This window comes from Astyanax mexicanus, chromosome 5 (genome assembly GCF_023375975.1).
Source record: "Astyanax mexicanus isolate ESR-SI-001 chromosome 5, AstMex3_surface, whole genome shotgun sequence".
In the NCBI taxonomy this organism is placed as follows: Eukaryota; Metazoa; Chordata; class Actinopteri; order Characiformes; family Acestrorhamphidae; genus Astyanax; species Astyanax mexicanus.
The window spans coordinates 10,950,776-10,968,820 of NC_064412.1; the positions used below are offsets into that span (position 1 = coordinate 10,950,776).

An 18,045-nucleotide genomic window follows, 5' to 3' on the forward strand; every position below is an offset into this window, starting at 1 on the left:
TTTTGAATTGTAATGCTTAAAGCAGCCCTAGGTAGGATTTTCTTGATTTTTTATCTTTTTAAAGAAGTAAAATTACAGCTTGAAACTCACTGCAGCGCTGCATTGAGGTGTAATAGGAGGAATAGCGGTGCTCTCGTGTCTGTGCCGGAGCTCCTCTGAGCTCAAACCAGACTCTATAAGTTTTCCTAGGCGGCCGCGACCAACGCTCGCGAGAACTGCGACCTGCTTTCCGACCTTTAGTTCTAACAGTTCTACAAGGACTACTGGTTCATTCTTTACAAACTAACATACAGACACTCTGGCAGAAGCTGGAAAGAGACCGAATATATCTGTGAAAGCCAGATAACGAGAGAGAAACTAATCCGCCTGAAACATTTATTACACTCTACAACTGTAGGGGGAGCCCGCAAGCACAAAATCTCAATCCTACCTAGTGGAGCTTTAAATAGCAATCTTCAAGGTTTAGGTTTGTAATATCAGTCACAAAATTTACAAAAATGTTTGGCCTGTTTAATTAATAAACATGGTGTAATCTTTGGACACTTTAAAATTGCCAAGCCTTAATCCCAGTTCTGGCTTTGGAACAGAGAACTAAAGGTTGAATTAGAAACAGTGAAGCTGAAATTTGAAACCCTGTGACCTTATTTAATAGGATTGAACCTGTTAAATTAAGGCAATGGGATGTGGAACTAGGTGTTAGTGGTTTTGTCTAGTTCTATATGCTTGTCATCTTCAGTTTTTTTAAGCCTCACATTAGGCATTCATCCTAAGCCAAACCACAGGTCTCCAATGCTTTGAATTGATATCCTTGTACCTTCTGTAAAAAAAAAAACATTTCTCTAAAACTTCTCTATCAACTGTACAACTGTTTTGTTGGGAGCAGCAGTTTAATAAATGGAGGACAGGAAGAACATAAAAGCAGTCATGTGTGAGAACAAAGCAAGATAAAAGAAAGATGCTTTAGATGTTTTTCTTTTTTTTTCTTCCTATCTGGGCTTTAGTGGATTTTTGTTTTCGGCAGAACTCTATTCTCCTCAGTGCATCGCATTCTGCTGTGGGTTGATTTTACACAGTAACACAGAAAACTGTCTAGTGGAAGGAAAGGTACGGCGGCTGGTGCCTGTGCTGTATATGTGGTTGGTGTAATAAAGGCCTGGAGGAAAAACCCGGTCTCTCCGGAGATCTCATGCTCTATCGGAACTTAATTGCTTTGCCCGGAAACCTCAATTTACTAATGCATTGCTCCACTGGGCTCTCTAATTGTAACTCTTTCTAAGCGTGTTTTGTCATCAGGTATGCCACTATGTGTGTTTATCCTGCGTTGTAGCTAACAGGATTTAAAAGCTCTTTACTAAGCAACCTGTCATTGTCATATCTGCACGTACAATATGTCGCTCTGCTGGTTGCAGCCCCTGAATTCCTGTGCACATTTAACTCTGCAGGCCAGATGTTCATAAATGAGAAAAAGCAGCGAGAAATGGGACTTGATCTCACCACAATATGTGCTTGCAGTGCGCCTAAAATTAGCGTGCAGTTTACTAAGGCTGTAGCTAATTGCATAAACTGTCAACTAATTGTTAAAGAAATCTCCCCATTACAGGGGGACTTTTAGACTATACTGGAAATGTCTGCCTGCTTTGGGAAGCTGCATCTTGAATATTTAATCAGCCACATTTCTGCACTTAGTGAGATCATTCTACATATGCAGGACAGAGAAACGCTTTTTGTGTTTTTCCATATGCATGATGCATACATATGTGTTTAGGCTCACATGCTCAATTCCAAACTGCATGAATCTATTTTCATTTCATAACAAATGGATGAACAAAAACAGTCCATTTAAGGACATTATCTTGTAACAACAGTGAAAGTCAATGACTGGTATACAGCAGTATACAGAGTTTCTCAACTGGTCTCAACTGGTCTGGGACCCACATTTTCCCATTGGTCATTAATGCCTTAATGCAACTCACACCAAACAGCAGGTAATAATTGTACCAAACACACATAAAATAGCGTTTTTACTTGAAAGAAATGAAATAATTGACCCCTTGTATGTCAGAATTGCGACATATAACAAAACATTTGAGCCGAGAATTACGGAGCTGCACTAAGACATACATACCTTGACTTAATATGGAATTTTAAGAGAGGACAAAAATTGTAAAGGTTGCTGTAAACTAACCTATTATTTATTTACATTTATCAGATAATCTAGATAATTTGCTGAAAATAAAGGGAACAATAAAATTTACAAAGTGACAATTACAACCAAAAATAATATTCACAAGATAATCCCGCCTCTCTCAGCCCTCTATGGATTGCTCCACACCATTATCATGAAGTTACACTTTTACAGCGCTTTTCTAGACACTTAAGGACGCTTTGCAATCACGTTTTGCAAACAAATATTTATACGCTGCACTATTCCACACACAAACACACACATACAGAACACTGAAAAATATTTGGTTAAATATAAGAACAGAGAGATTTTTTTCCTATAAATGTAACAGTTTCATTAGAAATTCATTAGAAATAACAATTCTGTAAACTTTTGTCTATTATGTCTAAATACAGCAGTATGTAACAAAACTAATATTAATAATGTACTAAACAATATATTTAATAAATATACTTAGTAATTAAAAAATCTACCACAAAAATAAGGTGCAGAATATTTAGTGCATGCATATAAACTGCAAACTGCAAATAACTATACAGAAAAAAACAACTCAAAGCTTTACATAAACAACAAGTCAAAAGGAAAATATACTTTTTTTCATTGTGATGTTCCTGTGAAACCCTTGCACTGTTAGCATCCCTCCCATCACTACTAGGGGTAACAGACTGTTGTATTTGTTGGTTCCACAGATAATTACACAGCAGTTAGTCTGGGGTATTCTGTTGGATTGAAATGCTCACCATAAATCAGCCTTCATACACTAATAAACACAACCGTGCACCACTTTTTTTTTAGCAATCCATGGTGCATTATTTTTACTCAATGAGTATAACAGGTAGACTAGGTTTTATCTGACGTTTCAAAACTAAACTTTTAGACTGAACTGGTTGTAAATGAATAAACACACAGTATATTGACGAACAGCCAGAAATCTCAGGTCATCCCCATGACTTCTTTCTGCCTCTAGGTATGTTCAGCCCTTGCCAACTTTTAGACAGTTCATTTGTTCGGCTGCTAAAGAGAAAGCATTTTTCAAGGGTTTGACCCGTCCTTGTTGAGAGAAGAGCACCGCTCGGTGTCAGAGGTGTTAATTAGAGGAAGAACTCTCAAAGGCACCATATGGGACGAGAGCCGCAGGAATCTTATGGACACTCACAGGGCTCTGCATATGCTCCTCTGTAGCAAAGGGCACTTAGAAAGTATTTTAGCTAAGATACATCTTTTTTTATTCACAGGAAAAAAAAAAGGAGAAAGTTAACAAAGCCAAACTGTAGAGAAAGTTAAAAGTTGAAACTGTCAGCTATCTAATAGATGTGTTACTAAATAAATACACTGCCTCAGTGCGTTTTCTGTACACTACACAAAGTTGCATCAACAGAGGTGATGCTCTGAGTCACTTGTATTCTGCAGAGGCAGCTGGGTTATACAAGCACAATGTGAACAAAAGTATCAAGACTGCTCATTCATTTTCTGTTTAGTTTCTTTTTTATTAAATTAAGTGTATAAAGAAATTATTCATCCTGCTTTTGTTGGAGTAACGGTTAAACTGTTCAGGCAACTGTTTCAATCAGATGTTGGAGCATTGGTGGGAGAATTAGATTGCTTTCAGTGATGAAAGTTTAGTGAGGTCTGCCCCAACTCATCCTATAAATATTGGATGGAGCACCATCATTCCAGATCACACAGTCCTACTGCACCACAGCTTAAAGCTGTTGAGGTTAAGGCATTTGCACATGTGCATTTGCACATCCTGTAAAATATATATATATTTTTATGTTTTTTGGATACAATCCCTTTCAAACAGCTTCCTCTTACAGCGTCCACAGTTAATCCTGTTGGATGTGGTTCGTCCTTCTTGGTGGTATGCTGACATTACCCTGGATACCGTGGCTCCTGATGCATCACAAAGACTTGCTGTCTTGGTCACGGATGCGCCAGCAAGATGTGCACCAACAATTTGTCCTCTTTTGAACTCTGGTATGTCACCCATAATGTTGTGTTCATTGCAATATTTTGAGTAAAACTGTGCTTTTAATGAATGAAGACTAATGAAGATCGGCCACCAGGCTGCTCCAATTTAGCCATGAAACCTCCCACACTAAAATGACAGGAGTTTCAGTCTCATTGTCTAACCCCTGTAACATAGGTAAATAAAGGTAACTTGCTCTTACAGCCTACAACACTGAGACCTAAAAATACTAAAAGTTGGCTTAAATCACATTTTATCATTGGCTCAACAACCATTTTTAAGTTTTCAGGTTGAAGTTCTCTGAACTCATTTTATTGAGTTGTACTGACCGGTAAGTTTGATAACATTAACTTGATACCAATTGTTCTCCTGACTAAAACACAAAATCACTTTTTAGAGTGCATCTGTGTAAGCATTGCATGTAACTTACAGCAGCTAATTGCATTTCTTAGGAGGAGTGTTCAAAAAAAAGAGGGAAAAAAATAGAATTGTGTAGACTTTTTTTTAAAGTACTAAATCCAATGTGACCAGCAGTTGGACAGTTTTACAGGTTCTTAGTACCAAACATCTATTCCCCACCAAAAAGGAAAGGCAGGCAGATGGCCTTGTGTGAAGATTGATTTGTGTCTGTGGCATAAAGCACAAACCCTTAGTCACCTCTACACTGATAGAAAAACAGCTGCACTGTTAGAATGCATTTTTCATTTTTTTTCTATTTTTTTTTCTCTTGTTTGCTTCTGTGATGTCAATCAATAAAAAAAAGATCAGATTAATAATGGTAATATTCTGTGATTAACTGCAATTATTCACGCTTGTTCTTTTTACGATGCAGATTTTTAAATGTAATTAAAAAAATATATACCACAGTTAGTTCCGACCCTGCAATGTGATTGGCTGAGAGGCATTTCATGAGTGACATTATTAGCCGATAATGTACTGTAACCGAAGCTCTCCATGTATTACTCCGCCACATACAGGTAACCTAGCGACGATGCAGCGGCGCTTACAAACCAAATACAAACCAAATACGATGTCATTATACACCACTGGGAGCTTCTGGATCCCATAGGCACAGTGCACAAATGCCATGTCTCTAATAGGTGACACAGGCAAAGACGGGGTCCACAAAAATAAATCTAAGATCAGCGATTCGAAAATACGCATTATTACCCACATTATCAGCCACCAATATCAGGTTAAGAGTTGTTATTATTAAAATAACAAATTAAGTGTATATATTTTCCAGTTAATATAGAGTATTTTAAGCTGAATGTAAGGTGGACTCTTGCAATTACGCAAGTCACACCACTTCGGGGGGGGTGGCCAAGTAAACAAAATTTTAATTTTTAAAAAAAATATATATATTTCAGTCAAATGAGTGCTGGACTTTTATTTAACACAGACTTCTCTCCTAAAAACGTTTATGTGGGTGAGTGAAGTGCACCCGTTTATTTACAGTAAGCTTAGATTTCCACAATTTTTACTAAAATGGCCGATAATGCAGAGCTTACAGCGCAGCTACAAGCAGAGCAGCTATGGGATTATTTTAACTTATTTTAAAATATTACACGTTATAACACTCCATATCGTGTATTATTGGCTTAAATACTCAGGAAATGTAAAGTGCAATTTATACAGTATTAGTGGTGTCAACTGTTAGTAAATTGGGGAAGTTGTAGCCTGTTAGCTTTCTTAGTCTTTTATTTTATTTATTTATATTTATTTTAACACTTCCTTAGGTTTGCCATTCTTGGCCTTACAGGAAAGGGAATAATTCTGATGTTCGTTTAGCTTCAGTTTAATCAGCTGAGGTAATTCAGTTGAATTTTAAGGGTACAAACGACAAAAAGAAGAGATTCTAAATGCCACTCTACTAGCATTAGCTTATAGCCTGGCACAGATCCCTTTTAGCACAGATAAAATCCCATATTCCCATAACGAGCAGTATCTGAAGGTGATGCGCTGCCTAGTACTCTATACAAAATGTATTTGTTTCTCCATCCGTCCTTTTTTTCCCCAGCAGTGGCCCTGAAGCAGATAGAAAGCATCACTACAGCCGTATTTTCCAGGCAAGTCTGTTGAATTAATACATTAATGGGCCACTTGAGGATGCCAACTGCATTCAGTGGATCCAGAGGATCCATTTTATTGAAGGAGAGGTCAGCATAATAATCTTTAATAATCCAGTAAACAAACATTCTATTTAATGAATATGAATGCTGTGTGTATTGTGCTTACATCTCTCGTCTTTGCTTGAAGAAGTAGCATAGATTAAGTGTCGCTATTATATTGTATTAATAGCAGTGTGATGTCAATAATTCGAATGTGTGGGTCTTGAGTTATGCTTTATGATTAAGATTCAAAGAGCAAGTTATTTTCAGCATGACCTTAGCAGTATTGCTACTTAAGGCGTACATAGGATGTTTACTATAGGGGTAGTCAGTTTTCTTGCATGCACTGTATGCAGCAGTCAACTAGTGCTGAAAAACACTAAGAACAGTCACTGTATTATACTTAATAAATTTATAAAAACAATAATTCAGAGCGGTAGGGTCTTTCAGAAGCAGAGCTTTACTAACCTGTGTCTAAAACTGTGGGAAAAAAATCTGAAAAAATGTTTAATAATTTTTTTAAAATTCCTTTTAGGAATAGCACATGCAATGTCCTACAGACTCAAAAGAAAAGGGATCATGCGGCTTTTTATCAGTGCACAAATTTCAAAAGCCTGCATCTCTGATGGTACGGGTTAAATTAGTCCATCAGCATGGCTTTAAAGAAGAAGAATCTGGGTGTTAAACTGGCCTGTCTGCTGTCTAGACCTTTAATCAATAGAAAACATTTGAAGACTTATAAAATTAAAAATCCAGAAAAAACTAATATCCAGGGCTGTTGATCAGTTTAAAACTTAAATCAGAAAGAAACTAGACAACATTCCTCTTCAAAAATCCAGCACCTGCTCTCCACACTGCCCAGATGTTTACAGACTGTTGTTAAAAGATGAGGAGATGCTGCATGATAGTAGACATAACCCTTTCACAACGTTTTAGAAATTTGTTGGTGCCATCAAGTTGTAAACAAGTTATAATATTTATTATGAAATGGTAAATTTCTCAATTTTTTTTGTCTCATTTTTTACCATCTGCTATGTGTTTTTGTTCTATTTTTTTTGAATGGAATGTGTTATATTATTGTTAACTTGCATTTTGGTATGCATTATTATTTATATATATTTTTATATCTCATTTACCACCTTAATTTTTATCTCAATATGTCAATATATTACCCAACCCACTCATTAGGACTCTCCCTATCACTAGTGATGCCCCAACACAAGGAGGGTGAAGACGCCTCCTCCAACATAGGTGAAGTCAGGCACAACCTTTTTTGAACTGCATTACCGAGTAGCATCACAGCGAGCTCGGAGGAAAGCATAGTGACTCAGTTCTGATGTGGGGTGAGAGCATCGTCTACCCACCCAGAGAGAGAGCAAGGCCAAATGTGCTCTCTCAGAGCTCTGGCAGCTGATGGCAAGCAACATGACTGGGATTCGAACTAGCGAACTTCTGATCATAGTGACAGTGATTTAGAGCGCTGGACCATTCTGAGCCCTTATTTACATTTTGTGAAACAAAAAAAAAAACATACAAAAACAGTATGTGTACATACAAACCCCACCCCTCCCACCCCCCATGGTGGATTCCACAAGTTTATTTTTAACCAAAAAATAGAAGAAAAAAAAATACAATATAAAAGCAATTTGTAAAAAAAAAAGATTTTAAACATTTTACATTTAATTACTATTTTTAAATGGGGGTGTATTACGTATTGATGCATATATGTATTATGCATTTTATATAACGAAAATCCTCCTGCCCATCTAAAATATCAAGAAATAATAAGACTGTGTTTGGGATTTTATGCTTGCTAGCTAACATCTATCTGTCATATGATAACAACATATTAATGAATAAAACAAGGCACTTTATTTATCTATTCATCCATTTATTAATATTATATAGTACAGCATAGGGGTGGGCAATATTATATTGTATACAATATATCGTGACACAGAAATATCATGATATTAAAAATCCATATTGTGATAATAGGGATGTTCTGTCTTAAAAGTAGTCTATTATTTACTGTGAAGCTTTAGGTGTATTTATTGTATAATTGTTTTAGTTTGCAATTTATATTCATGCACTAAATATTCTGCAATATTGTTTGCTGCATTATATTATTTTATGCTATATTATTTATTTTGCCACATTATGATTATACTGTTATACTATTATACTATATTCCTGAAATTAATTAGTTATTTTAGTTTTCCTATATCGCCAAGTATATCGTTATCACAAAAATACCCTGAAATATCATGATATTATTTTAGAGCCATATCGCCCACCCCTAGTACAGCATTAGATACAGTATATACAGTAGGTATTATTACCTGAGTCCTTCCAGCAAATAACTATATGTCAATAAGTTCTCCCCTTTAGAAGAAATCAGTTATTGTTAATGTATTTATTTCTTATTTTAAGCACCTTCCTAATTATAGAAACACAGTAATAAAAAGCATTTGTTTTTTAATTTAAATAAGTTTAATCTATAAAAAAGTAGCTAAGTAGGGAAGTAGCTAAAAATGCCAATAAATTAAATAATGAAATTTACTGGAAGACATGTATGTAGTGGTGGGGGTACTAACTGACTCACACACAATGCACCACCACAGTGCACACGCACGTATTAGTGTCATGTTAGCAGCGTGACTTCAGTGGCTAAAGTGAAGCACCAGTAATAAGTACAATAGCTATTTCTTTCACCTTCTGGCTCTAATAATGAACAGATAGCGAGCTGCTCAGAGCAAATCATCTTCGTGATAAAGGCTTCTGCTGGGACTTTGTTCTTCTGTTATTGTTGTTTACAGTGCACGCGGATCGGTCACGCAACGTTATTGATTTACTAGCGTTTGCAGACGGGCCCGTTCAGAGTGGAAGTGTGTTCACACTCATCACAGATATGGGTCACTTGCGATAAACAACAACTGAGAAGGAAAGAAGATCAGACCTGGAAAAAAGTCATTTTTTGACAAGAGTTTCATTGAGTCTCGTGATGAGAATATAGGCTTCGAAAAACTGCACAAACTGCGCTGTCAAGACGACCTCAGAAAACATTAACCTCACACTGAATTTGGGGAATAAGATGTCAAGAATACAGTATACATATACTCTTAAAATAAAAATAAATAAATTATGGTCCTTTATTTTATTTTTTTATTTTATGGCACTGATTACTATAATTATTATTATTAGTGTAATTTTAAAATGCCAAAGATTAATCATATCTGCTCATAAAAAAAAACATATATATATATATATATATATATATATATATATATATATATATATATATATATATATATATATATATATATATATATATATATAAAATCATGTCCTTTTTTTGCTGTTGTTTTTGTTTTATACATTGTAGCTTGTAAAACCAGACATTAACAAAAAGAACAGATAATTGGCAAAGAGACTGCAAGAAAAAAAAATAATAATAATAATAATCCAAAGACAGTTATATAAAAGAAGAAAAATCACAAGAAAACAAAAGAGAAAAACAGCAGGCTGACAAACAGGAGCTTCTTCATATTTTTTCATGACCTGACATCTGCTACTGCCCTTTTTTCAGGGATTTTTTTTTTTTTTAACCAGCAGCTGAAATGGCAAGCTCTGAGTCAACGTGACACAATGTCAGAACCTTATCCTCAGATTTGTGCCAGAGTCAATTATTCTTGCCAGGCACACTGTGAGAAAAGTCAAAGTGAAGAAACTCATAAAGCATCCACGACTTCAAAGGATTCGCAAAACATCTTCAATAACACTTAAAGAGTCAATGCTTTCAGACGAATTTCGATTTGGAAGTTTCAGGGCTGCACCTAAAGAGTGACTTTCACTGGAAGCGAGGAAACAGATGTATTATTCCAGACATTTCCCAAGCAGGAAAATGGTTGTTTGTTGTCGTTGCTGAAGCAGGGGCTCAGTGTGGGTTTATTGAAGTCAGCCTCGAAGAAAGACAAACACTGCCGCTTTTCCAGTCGACTCCACCATCGTGAAGAACACCAGCTTCTCAAAAAGTCAACTAAAGTCAAAACTCATACAGTTTTCATACAGTAGCAACTTGTAAATTTCACACATTTGAGGTTATAGGTTAAGTTGCATTAATTATTAATTACAATGTTTCTGCCATGTTACAAGATTTATTATTTTAATCCAGTGTTGCATTATTTTTTCACCAAGATCTTGGAGCAGCATTGATGATGGTAGAGTCTGACCACTGCACAAAGCTTCACCTTCTCCAGCGTGTGGTGAACTCTCTCAATCCATGTATGAAATGATGATCTAATGCTCCCTGAATCACTCTTTCACAATTCCAGCCCCATGAATTTTGGCATTGTCATCTTGGAATATGGCCGTGCCATCAGAAAAAATCCATTGCTGGAATAACCTGGTCTATATTCAGTATATTCAGGTAGTCAGCTGACCTCATTCTTTCAGCACATACTGTTGCTGAACCTAGACCTGCAGACCAACTGCAGCATCAACCCCACATCATTTACTTACTTAAATCCAGGTGGACACTTTTTTATATATATGTAACCAGTAAGAATGTGACCTATCATACCTGTACGTTACCCTTGTATACAATTATTAAAACCGGCACGTTGCTGCCAGCACTGTGCAGGCCTCAGGCAAGTTAACAAAAATGTGTTTAAAATGTAAATAACAGTTAATGAAACATTATCTGTCACGAACTATATTGATTTTGAATTGTTGTCTAGCCATAGTTCAGCAATGCTATAAACAGGAAGAATACACAGTATTATTAGAACATTAAGATGTTATATGACATCCTCAGAAAGTTTAGTTAACAGCTTTAATACAAAAGTACTGTTTAATTTTGTGAAATTAAAATAAAGTTTTTATTTTTGTGCTCTTTATAGTAATATAAAAATGCACTTCCACTTCCATCTTTACTAAATTAAACTACAAACTCAGCTGCACTAAAAAAACTATTATATTCTGTCTGCTATAATCTATATTTCACAGTTTGGTGGTAATTTGTCTTCTCCAATTCACACAACTTAACAGAATCAGGACCTGGCCTGATAAAAGTTTGTAATATTTCATTTTTTTGTTCACATTTGACCTTCTTTCATATTTTAACCCTGATAAACATTTCAATTAAATTACATATGTGAAGCAAACTATTGAACCACATTAGCATACAACAACATCTCCTACCAGAGCTACCAGAGCTCAGCGTGTTCACTGTATTTCAAATGGTCTGTTTAAAAATGCTCATCAGTTACAAACAATTGCAAAGGCTCTTGTAATGCAAGGAGGGCTTTTGCAGTGTGAGGGCCAAATTACCATTCCCCACCCTTTACCGCTTACAGATGAGTAACCCTAGACTTGATTAGATGTAACAAGGCCTCTAAGGCTTCGATTAGGATCTCTGTGTGGAATCAATTATAGCGGCCAAATCTTGTTTATCCACAACTTAAGATGTATGTATGCTGAATGCGGCGTGGTCTGCTCGCTGTATGACTGAAGCATGCTGGGTTTTAAGATTACTCATCAGTCAGCGGCGGCTCGGTAGACTGCACAATGTCGCCGGCCAACAGCTTCCCTCTGAGACGCACATCGGTGGCAGTCACCTTTCAAAAGTCTCCAAATCTATTCCACCGCTCCAGAATATCGGCTTCTCAAGGTCCCACAGCAGCAGACGCCATGTAGATTTTGCCCATTACTGTAACCCTGAAAGTTCTAAATACGATTGCTATTCAAGGACGGTCAGCAGGGTAAAGAAGATATATATATATATATATATATATATATATATATATATATATATATATATATATATATATTGTGGTGGTTTTAACACTTATAAAACTACAGAAATACATTTTAATTCTAAAGCAATTGCATTTTGAAGTACATTACTTGGTGCAAAACCGCAAACCTAGAGGGCACTGCACCTGTTAAAGCTTCTGCCCTACATTTGTCCAGTCTAATTGGGGTGTGTTAGTGTGTGTTGTGGTGGTATGAGTAGAGTGTCATCATCACTCTACTCAGTATTCTGTGGGCGGCGCCCTGTGTCCACTGATAAAGTACTACCAAATATTGTGGAAGTGATATTTTTCGCAGATTCTCCTAAGTGATCAATGCAAATGACTGTCAGTATAATTTCAAATCATGACCCAGTGAATATAAATAAAATTGTATTAAAAACAAACTCCTAATGATATTTTTTAAAATGAAAACAAAACAATAACAAAATACACTGTTCCAAATAATTATGCACAACATAGTTTTAAAAAATCATCAACAATAAAAGAAATCAAAGCTTAAAGTTGTTCACTCTGTGTGTAATACATCTATATCATATATGAATTTAACATTAGAAACTAAATTACTGAAATAACGTAACTTTTCAATGATATTCTAATTTTTTGAGATCTTCTAGAAGATTCCACACAACCATCTTTTAAAGGGGCAGTTCACCCAACATGCAGGATTTATGATTTCTGAAGAATATAAAACGTTCCTGACAGTCAGACCCTGTGTTGCTAAAAGAGGAAAGGGATTAGCAGTGAAACATGAGTGGGATCGCTCATTACAGGAAGCCTTGCCCTTCAATAAATACTGTGAAAAAGGCTCTTTGTTGTGGAGAAATGTGTGTGTGTGTGTGTGTGTGTGCAGTAAGTGGAACCCTGACATATACTTTTTATGTTCTATGAGTTCAGATTTTATTAGGCATTTAAAATATGGCTCTAAAACATTAGCTCTGCCTTTAGTTTAAATATTCAGCTTTAAATATTTCTCTCCCTTCATATAAAGAGTAATCTAGTCTTGGATGAATGGAAATAAATGAAAAATTGCTACAGCCTTAATTATAAATACAGTATATTGGCTGCAGTGGTGATATGCTGGCACCCAGCAGGTCTACGTATATATATGTCATTATGACCCTCTCATCAGGGGTTTATACTGGAGTTTTAGCTTAATTTCCTTGCTTTGACCTTATGCAAAATCACTGAGTCATAGGTGGCTCTGCCAAGTCACTGTCAACCAAAGGGTAAAGTTAAAGAAATGTCTTTAGATCATCTTAAAAATGTCACAAAATGTGCAGAATTGCTCAGTCCAGTCAGAATATTATAATCACCCTCTTCATTTTAGACGTATTGTCCATTTTATCAGCTCCACTGAGCAGATAGGAACACTTTGTACTTATAGAAACTAGAGGCTGTAGTCCTGTATCTGTTTCTCTGCATACTTTATTATGCTTCTCACCCTGTTCTTCCATGGTCAGGACCCCACGGGATAGACCTGATGGTGGTGTGACATTCTGCTAGAGTTTTCCTCTCGACTTCTCAGCTGGACTGAGCATAGTTCACCAATCAGAAATATCCAGCTCACAACACCATACTGTGGGCGGCTTCCTGCGAGCATGATGAAGAACTAGAAAACAACCAACATAAACCAGCAGCAACAGATTCCGATCTTCTGTCTCTGACTTTACTTTATATCTACAAGGTGGAGCAGCTGTAGGTAGGAGTATCTAATAGAGTGGAAAACAGTGAGTGATTAAACACAGTGTTTAAAAACTCCAGCAGCACTGCTGTGTCTCTTCCACCCCTATACCATCACAACATACACACACCGATGAACCACTGCTATAATTATTAATTATTTTGTGCTGCTGTTTCTTGTATCTTAAGGCACTGCCACTATGATTGCTGGTTCGAATCCTGGTCATGCAGCTTGCAATCGGCTGCCAGAGCCTCGAGAGAGCACAATTGGCCTTTTTTCTCTAAGTGGGTAGATGGTGCTTTTTCCTCTCATCACTCGTAGGGTGATGTCAATCAGCACAAGCCTGAGTCGCACCGAGGCGGTGGCTGATTTTTGTGTCATCTAGTGAAGGGCCATATACAGCTGGCTAACTGATGAATGGGTGAAACAAATGGCCTAGCTAAATAAGGAGAAAAATGTGAGAAAAACAAGATTCCTCCAGTGGATGGTTCTTTAAACACAATTAAGTCAATGTAAAGAGACTATATTCTATAATTTCAGCAGAACATCTTTCTTCTCAGGCTGAAGCAGAACATTTCTCAGCCGTATCTATAAAATTACTGTCAAAAACATAGAACTGAAAATGTCCTTGTAGCTTTAAAAGCGATCAGAGGGATATTAATTCAATTCAATTCAATTCGATTTTATTTATATAGCGCTTTTTACAACAAAGGTTGTCACAAAGCCGCTTTGCAGGAAAAACAGGTCCACGCCTCTTATGAGCAGCACCACAGAGATGCCAATTTTATGGGGACACATATTACATATTACATATTGCATATTAGAGGTTGTGCTTCGGCTCAGCCATTGTTGTAATCATTTTAGAACCTTTATCTTTGAGAAAACATCTTTGTATGGGACCATAGCACACAGGCTATTAACAATAGATGACCGTCACACTCAAACAATTCTATTTTTCACACAACCAGACTGAAAAATTGCTGATTGTTCCTCAATATCTGTGTAAGGCCAAGAGAGGACGTGTTGTTCTTCTGGTGTGTTGCGTTTGCCATGAAATATTTAGTAGATCAAGCTCGTGTGAATAGAGATGATCCACTGTCACAGCCATGCACTGATCTGCTGTTTCAGGAATGCAGAAATCTTTCTTAGCGTGTGCTCTGGAGCTCTGCCTTTTTCTCTATAATTCATCGGGTGTTTTCGATGAATTATTGAGAAATGACTCCGTGCTTAAGCAAGCCCCAGTGCCCATAATGATGACTCTGATTAATTCAATTTTACATGACGTTATTGACCATATTAAGGGAGATGTGGATTTAATTTTCCAGCAGGACTTGGTACAGTGTCCACACTGTCAAAAGTACCAATTGGTCTTATATAATGTTCTAACTTTCTGAGACACTGATTTTTTATTTTATTTTATTTTTTTCATTGGCTGTAAGCCATAATCATTAACAATAAAACAAATAAACGCTTAAAATAGATCACTCTGTGTGTAATACATCTTTATAATATACGAGTTTTACATTTTAAAAAGAAATACTGAAATAAAGTAACTTTACAATGATATTAGATTTTTTTTAGATGTACAAGTAGATTCCACACAACCATCGTAGATCAAGCTCTTGTGTAAATAGAGATGATTCATTGCAGAAATCTTCCTTAGCGTGTGCTTTGGAGCTCTGCCTTTTTCTCTATAATTCATTGGGTGTTTTCAATGAATTATTGAGAAGATACTCTGTGCTTAAGCAAACCCCAGTGCCCATAATGATGATTCTGATTCTTTTTTTTTTTTTTTTTTTTTTTTTAATTTTACATGACATTATTGACCATATTAAGGGAGATGTGAATTTCATTTTCCAGCAGGACTTGACACAGTGTCTACACTGTCAAAAGTAACAATTGGTCTTATATAATGTTAAAATGTTTTGAGAAATTTCTGATACATCTATATAATGTATCAGTTTTACCTTTTAAAAAGAAATACTGAAATAAAGTAACTTTACAATGATATTACATTTTTTTGAGATGTACAAGTAGATTCCACACAACCACCGTAGATCAAGCTCTTGTGTGAATAGAGATGATCCACTGTCAAAGCCATGCACTGATCTGCTGTTTCGGGAATGCAGGAATCTTCCTTAGCGTGTGCTTTGGAGCTCTGCCTTTTTCTCTATAATTCATCGGGTCTTTTCGATGAATTATTGAGAAATGACTCTGTGCTTAAGCAAGCCCCAGTGCCCGTAATGATGACTCTCTGATTCATTCAATTCATTCAAAGACGTTATTGACCATATTAAGGGCTGAGTCAGCCATGCAAAATGAAAATAAGCTGGCAGGCATCATGCTGACATGATTTTGGAGGAGTCCTGGCGGAGGGGAAAAAAAATAGCGATGTCATAGAATATTATAGTCAAGCGTTGTATTGCATATCCATTGAGGAGCACTGCTGACCATGTTAAAATCCATGTCAGCAGAGCTCTGGAGGACAGGCTTCATGAACCAGCAGGTCCAAATCCTCTCAAAGCTAAAGCTGTTGACTCTCTCACTTTTTCCCTCTCTCTCTCTCTCTCTCTCTCACACTTTAACTCTCTCACTCTCTCTAACTCTCTCTCTCTCTCTTATAGCTTCCAGGGCAGATGTGCAAACACCCCTGTGGCTTGTGGGAAGGCTATTAGGAGCAAGCAGAGTGCTGCAGTGAAACTCATGGTTATTCATATCACGGCCCTCAAGTCTCACACCGTCCATCCACATCCCCCCCCAGCACAGCTGTGGGACCGGTCTGAACATGACCACAGCTACTGAATGAGACGGAGTTGTTTGGAACATGTGGACTACCACTATTTATCCTCCGGATGAGGGTTGAAATCAGGTGTTCTGGGAAATAATTACATCCCCTGATGTGCCTCCAAAAACACACACCTTTTTTCACATTCTTAAAGAGTCCATATCATGAAACTTCCTTGCTTCAAAACGCTCTGTATCTTTCACAGCGTTGCACAATCTGCATCACACAAACCACATGTGGCCAAGAACTTTATGGCGGTGGCATATTTGTTAGAGAAAAGATTGTATTCCCCAGAGTAACGAGTGTATTTTCTACTCTTCCTGCTAGAAAGACTGTTTATCAGTGTCAACACAGAGCTTTAAGGCTTTTCCGGCTCTACAGACGCTACAATAATACAAATAAATGGGCAACGCTGGGCAAAATGCAGACAGGATCTAATGCTAAACCGAAGTAGTAAAGAATAGCTCTCAGTTGATTTATGTGCATATATTGTCACTCTACTCTCAACACTAAATTAAATACTTTTTTATCAATAGAATGGAACTCAGAACTTAGTTTGGAACAAAGTGTGGGGATGTGATATCCTATGTACAGTGGTATTAAAAAAAGAATAATAATAAAAAAAGAAGTTTGTGAACCACTGATAATTTTCATGATTTTCATGCTCATGGTCTTATATAAAATTCTAATTTACTGAGTTAAGTTTTTTTTTTTTTTTTAATTGGCTGTAAGCCATAATCATCAACAATAAAAGAAATAAACTAAATTAAAATAAATTAAATAGATAACTCTGTGTGTAATCCACCTTTATCTATATAATATATTAGATTATATAATACACAGTTTCACATTTTGATTACTGAAATACGTTTGAATTATATTCTAATTGTTCTGAGATGCACTAGTATGTGTTACACACCAGATCACTAGATACTAAGTGGGGATCACTAGATACCAAGTGGTGAGCATCAAATACTACACATACTATGTGACAGTTACATTTATTTAATGACAATATTATAGTGTGTTGCAGTATACAGTAAAGTGAGTTCATGTGTAATGTTTGTATTGTGGTATACACTTTAAACAGATATGTTTTTTTTATTTTTTATTATTGTTCATATGCTGTGATTAATTAGTGTTAGTTAATGGATTAGGGAATCTTTAATTATTTAACTTAATTTAATTATTATTAATCATTATTATTATGTTTTTATGTTGTTATTATTATTATTATTTCCTAAGTAAGTACCACCACTTTCAGCCTACAGGAACTGATAAATAGTTGAGACACCACTGTTGTTTAGCAACAGGACAAAAAACAGCAAGAGGCAGTGTTAAAAAACACAGTGTGAAACCCCCCAAGAAAAAAGGCGGGAATGCAGCACAGACATTCAAGCCTTCATTAAAACTAGATGTGAACCAACACAGAAGACATAGTGACAAAAATAGTATGTCCAAATCTTATCTTTAAAGAGTGGCTGGACATACACTGCCT

General features: G+C 36.2%; 1 protein-coding gene across 3 annotated transcripts in view; it reads right to left on the reverse strand.

The window, feature by feature from the left end:
* The window catches only part of grm4 (glutamate receptor, metabotropic 4), a 357,400-nt gene that overhangs the window by 65,615 nt on the left and 273,740 nt on the right, over window positions 1-18,045 (reverse strand). The gene's annotated exons all lie outside the window — the stretch shown is intronic.